At 38.1% G+C, this 5,676-nt stretch overlaps 1 long non-coding RNA gene across 3 annotated transcripts; it reads right to left on the reverse strand.

The window, feature by feature from the left end:
- Positions 1–395: 395 nt before the first annotated feature.
- LOC112418253 (uncharacterized) lies at positions 396–2,603 on the reverse strand. Of its 3 annotated transcripts, none has more exons than XR_003008505.2 (4): positions 2,409–2,603; positions 2,159–2,296; positions 1,445–1,803; positions 397–503 (listed from the first exon to the last, which is right to left on the reverse strand). It is a non-coding gene; the product is annotated as an uncharacterized lncRNA (long non-coding RNA). The 3 variants fall into 3 exon arrangements; XR_003008504.2 differs by having other exon boundaries at positions 397–518; XR_003008503.2 differs by having other exon boundaries at positions 396–1,803.
- Positions 2,604–5,676: the final 3,073 nt, after the last annotated feature.

The raw sequence follows: 5,676 nt of genomic DNA on the forward strand, positions 1-5,676 counted from the left end.
AGTCAAACTCACAATTAATGAATAAACCATAGTCACTGTTAGTATATCAAAATCAATCATTTGGTAAAGCAATATGAATGGAGATGGTTTGGGCTTTGGCCGAAGGAAGATGAAAGAACCCTTTATATTTCTCTTGTGCGCGTTGTTGCTATCCCCATTTCCATGTCACTAAACATTCATATTCTGCTTTTACAACATGTGCAGAGAGATATTTCCCGGAGTTCTTAGCTGATTCATATAAATATGAGACAAACACATAAGTTTGAATAGCAGCAATGCCATGGATTTGGTTGCTGAAAAGAAGCTAATTTTTTAGGAATGTTGAGGTCCTTATCACATAGCGTAAGCCAGCCTACATTGAGAACTGAAAGGAGTTATTTCATCAGGTGTAGGCCTACATTGAGCACACTACTTATACCAGTGCTTATCTTCAATTTCATTTGTGGATGCTGAGTAGCTATAATTGAGCACACAACACATGTAACAGGAATTTACCTCGAGCCCTGCACAAATATAAACTGAAGTAGCTGTCTTTAGTATATCAAGGATTTTTGCAATAATGATAAGTGCATTGAGCAAAAAACATGCATTTACTACTTCTGTTCTATAGGGCACCATTCATGGGTGCATATCTGCTTAAACTCCTTGTTTAATTCAGTTTGCAGCTTGCCTGCAACAACTTTACAAAATGGCTTATATTAATCTATGATGCATAAAAATGAATGGTCCTGTTCGTTAATGCAGTTCACTTCTGAAAGCATCTTGTGTTAAACCTTATCCCTAAAAAACTTGCTGGTAGATTTTAGAAGGTAATAAGGATTTTCAGAATAATTGGATTAATGGGAGGGGTGTCAAAATTAATTTCCACAATATAAAAAATTGTGAATGAATGTTATTCAGAAATATTTACTATGAGATTCATGAGAAATGACATCTTAGTATTTTTGGATATAGAGGAACAATGACTTTATCATCGTGATCGTTATCTATATCGGATCATTATAACATATTTGTATATAGAGTGGTTTTCGGAGGATATCAGATTCATGGGAAAAGTCAATTGAATTTCATGCCCCTAACAAATAAATTTAATCTAAATCAGCAGTACATTTGAATCAATTAATATTGCTGAAGAATAAGTACAAACAAAGTTGAAGCATATAACAGACCAAGTTACAGTGATTACAGTAAAAAAAATAGCCTGCACATCAAGTTAAAGGTAGAATGCGGCATCAATGGTGGAATGAATACTTCAGTTGCGTTTATTCTCAAATCGTTATAATTTCAAATATCAAACCAAATTATATCAGCAGTCATATTCTTTCTCTCTTTGTGAAGATTATGTGTGATATGTTGGCAGCATTGAGCACACAACACAAATAGATAAAAACAAAAAATGAAGCCAAAAAAAAACATAGACATACAAATTCAAAAGACATCATACCAAAAAACCTGAGTTGACATCAGATTTTGGCAACGACTTCTCAAATGAGTGGTAAAACTTCCTTGGAAGAAAGTAAACAACATCAAGGGCGTTAGGAATGATGGTGTTCCTCAAAGAACCTGGAGAAAGGTGTTGCAATAGCATACGCTTAGGAGGACTGTATCTAGGATAGATAAATTCTTCTTCTTTCCAAGTAACGCCGCGAAAGAGAAAGAGGAAGCGATTTGCATATATGAGAGTGATCCAAGAGCATCCTAGGATATTATAATAATCCTTCATTAAAGCCCATCATTCAGTAAAATAATAAACCCTTCCATTCTTCTTTTCGACCTTCACTTTGATATAGTTCTTCAACCAATCTAAACAGAAACTCACAACCCCATTTAGTTCTTCAACTATTTTTAACTAAAGGTAGAAACTTTTCAAAACAAAAATTAAGAAACAACCAATCTAACAAACGATATAGTTCAAAATGTCACAAATGAATAGAGAACCCAACGATTTTAAGTTGAAAAGTTCATAACTTTCTTCTACAAACTTAGAATCCATTTTGATAGAACCATCAAGTAAGATAGATTCTGACCTAATAGAAGAGGTATTGAAGATTCAATTGAGAGAAAAAGAAAATGTTTTGCAAAGATAAAGTGGTGGTAGAGATTTCTAAACCTTAACAAATTGATAGAAATTAGAGAAAAATAGTGAGAGAGGGAGTACCTAAAACTGATACAAAATATTCCATCTGAACCATGTACTCCAATCCTTACACTCCGAATCTCCGATACATACAATTACACAGAATTCCAATTGAAATATCACCAATTTACTTTAGAAAGCTATCATGAAATTAAAATCCTAAAAAAAAAAAAACAACGCAATGCCCAAAATATCAAGATTCTACAGTTACGAAAATTTCGTTTGCAACAAAATCGGAAAAGTGCAATGCAACGAAATGGATGGAGCGAACCTTAAATCGAAGATGATGATTAGATTAACGATCATCACAGAAGATGGTGCGATTACCAGGAGCTTGAAGCTTGACTCGGCCAATTCAAACAGTTCGAGATGAAGGAACGCTCTGGTTCCTTGTGAAAAATTGAATCGATTGGAGAGAGAAAGAATACAGAAGATGAATGTTACGATTTTCACTAAGTGTGTTTGGTTCGGAAGAGAAGTTGAAAAGAGAGAAATAGGTAAGAGAGAGTTTGTGAAGAGAGAAAGTAATGAGAAATAGAGAAGATTTGATGTATTGTTTGGCATAAGAGAAAGAAGAGAGAAATAGAAGAGAGAGAAATGTTATTATTTTTAAAAAGACAAAAATATCCTTGATAAGACAACATTATAATTTATAATTAATTAAATAACCAATGGCATAATAGACTTTTTTTGTCTTCTTTCCCCTTTCTTCTCACTTTTGAAGAGAAACAAAAAAGGTATGGGGTCCACCATTTATTCTTCTCTCTTCTCAATTTCTCTTCTTGCCAAACAAGAGAAATCTCCAACTTCTCTTCTCTTTCTCTCTTCTCTATCTCTCTGTCCTCTATTTCTCTCATACCAAACAAAGGCTAAGGGAGAGAGGGGTTCAGTTTTGGAAACATAAGAAGTTGAAAACGTGATAGGAGGGTTTTGGAAAACAACAACAATATTTAATGTAGTCATGAAAGGTGGAAAGCCATAACTAAGACGAGCATTTAACATATCAGGCATGGGAAATGAAAGTTTGAAGTCAAATTAGATCAAAGGATGAGATGCATGCTTAGCCAAATGATGAGATCCAACGGCCTCCCTTGTTTGGAGCCAAAACCATTTAGGTTTAGGGTTTGCAAAATCATTAGCAATGTTAACAAAGATTAGATATAAGTATGATTTTAAGTAAGTAAGATATTTTCTTATACAGAGTGCAATTTTTATTCCCAATATAAAATGGTGCAATTATGCCTTCGTATTACATTAATCTAGAAAAAAGGCCCCAATGATATTAAATATATTTACAGTGTTTTGCTTACTAAGTTGTACTTAGAAGACTTTTTAATCTAAATTCAACTATTGAAAGTTACATTGAAAATTTTGTTAATATTATTACGTTATAACTGACTTTATGGAATAACTGTTAATTATGTGTCTTTAATATCTTTTTAGTCAAGTATAAGAAGAAGAAAAATTGAAGTTCAAGGGACATTTTGTACATTTTCCTACTTATTAAATATCGCAAAGTCAGTAGTTCTGTAGGCCAGAGGACCGCGTGCAACTCTTCAGCCCATTGGGTTTTGGCTGTATCTAGCCTTCTTCGTATCCCTCGAAGGATGACCCTGTTTGCTGCCTCTGTGAGGCCGTTGGCTTGAGGGTGTTCGACGGAGGTGAAGCTTTGTTTGATGCCAATATTCCTTAGGTAGTCCTGGAACCTTTGGTCCGTGAACTGTGTACCATTGTCGGATATTACTAGAGCCGGTACTCCGAATCTTGCTAGGATGTTCCTTTTGAAGAATCGGAGTACGTTTTTAGCCGTGATCTTTGCTAGTGGTTCGGCTTCGATCCATTTCGTTGAGTAGTCGATGGCGACTATCAGATATTTTAACTGTCCGGCGGCTTTAGGGAATAGTCCCAGAAGGTCAATGCCCCAACCTGCGAAGGGCCAAGGTGAAACTAGTGATGTTAACTCAGCGGGGGGTGCTTGGTGCATGTCCCCGTGTCGCTGGCATTTGTCACAAAGGTTTACGTAGTCTTGGGCGTCCTTCAACATGGTAGGCCAATAGTATCCGGCTCGTAGGATCTTTTTAGCGAGAGCTTTTGCGCCAAAAAATATTGCCTCAATCTTCGGGCCATCACCGTATGTGCAAAAAAATATTGCCTCAATCTTCGGGCCGCTATGAGGAGAGCGAGAGCTCTCTTCTCGATTCTCTAGTACCCTGTTTCAGGTCCTATCAACACCTTTCTAGTGAAGTAGACTAGTTTATGTCCCTCCGTCGTTTCTCTGATGAGGAAACAAAAAGGTATAGGTACAATACTTCACCTTCATCGGGTCGCGAGAGCACTGGTGGTGCAGAGAGGGTTTCTTTGAGATGTTTCAGGGCGTTCTCGCACTCTTCCGTCCAATCGAACTTCGTTTCTTTCCTCAAGAATTTGAAGAAAGGATGAGTGTGTTAGGCGGATTTAGCCACGAATCTTGAGAGGGCAGTCAGCATCCCGTTGAGCATTTGGATGCACTTCTTGGAGTCGGGTGTTAGGAGCTCAGTAAATGCACGACATTTGTCTGGGTTCGCCTCAATTCCTCTTTATGTTAGGTTGAAACTGAGGAATTTACCTGCTTGGACTCCGAAAGTGCATTTTTCTGGGTTAAGGCGCATGTTGTTCTTCCGAGTTTATTCGAATACTCTCCTGAGATGGTCGGCATGATCCACCTCTTGTTGGGATTTTACGATCATGTCGTCCATGTAAACCTCAAGGATGTCTCCAAGAAGTGTCTTGTCATAGACTCTGTTCATCATTCGTTGATAAGTAGCCCCCGCGTTTCGTAAACCGAAGGGCATTACGTTGTAGTAATACTTCCCTGACTCGGTCATGAAGGTTGTTTTCATTTAATCTCCTTCAGCCATAGGTATCTGATTGTACCTAGAATAGGCGTCCATGAAGGATAAAAGTTTAGGCAAGGCCCTATTAAAATTGGTACAGTCAACACACATACGCCACTTCCCATTAGATTTCTTGACAAATACAACATTGGAGAGCCAGGTAATGTATTTGGCCTCTGAAATAAAATTTTCCTCTAGGAGGTCTTTTACAGATTTTTCTGCAGCCTCTGATTTTTCAAGAGACTGCTTTCTACGTCGCTGGGCTACAACGCTAACTCCGGGATCTACTATCAGCTGGTGACAAGCGACGCTAGGGTCGATTCCCGGCATATCGGTCGCGCTCCAGGCGAATAGGTCAGCGTTCTCTCTTAGGCATGCGACCAGCTGTGCTCTAACAAGTTCTCAAAGATCCTTGTCGATCTTGAAGTTTTTCGAGGGGTCGTCTTTGAAAGGGACCAGTTCAAACTCACCGTCAGGAATAGGTCTATGAAGTTTCGAGTTGAGCGGATCCTTCTTTTCCCGTTTTTGTTCCTTAAGGTATTCCCTGGTGAACCTGGGATCAAGTTCCACCAAGTTGGAATCCAGAGTGCTCGTAGCAGCTTTCCCTTTGTCTTCAGCAGGTTTGCTGGATTGGGAAACCGAGCTCTGGGTTTTGTTAGCCTGGAG

The sequence above is a fragment of the Medicago truncatula genome, chromosome 4 (assembly GCF_003473485.1).
Source record: "Medicago truncatula cultivar Jemalong A17 chromosome 4, MtrunA17r5.0-ANR, whole genome shotgun sequence".
NCBI classification, from domain to species: Eukaryota; Viridiplantae; Streptophyta; class Magnoliopsida; order Fabales; family Fabaceae; genus Medicago; species Medicago truncatula.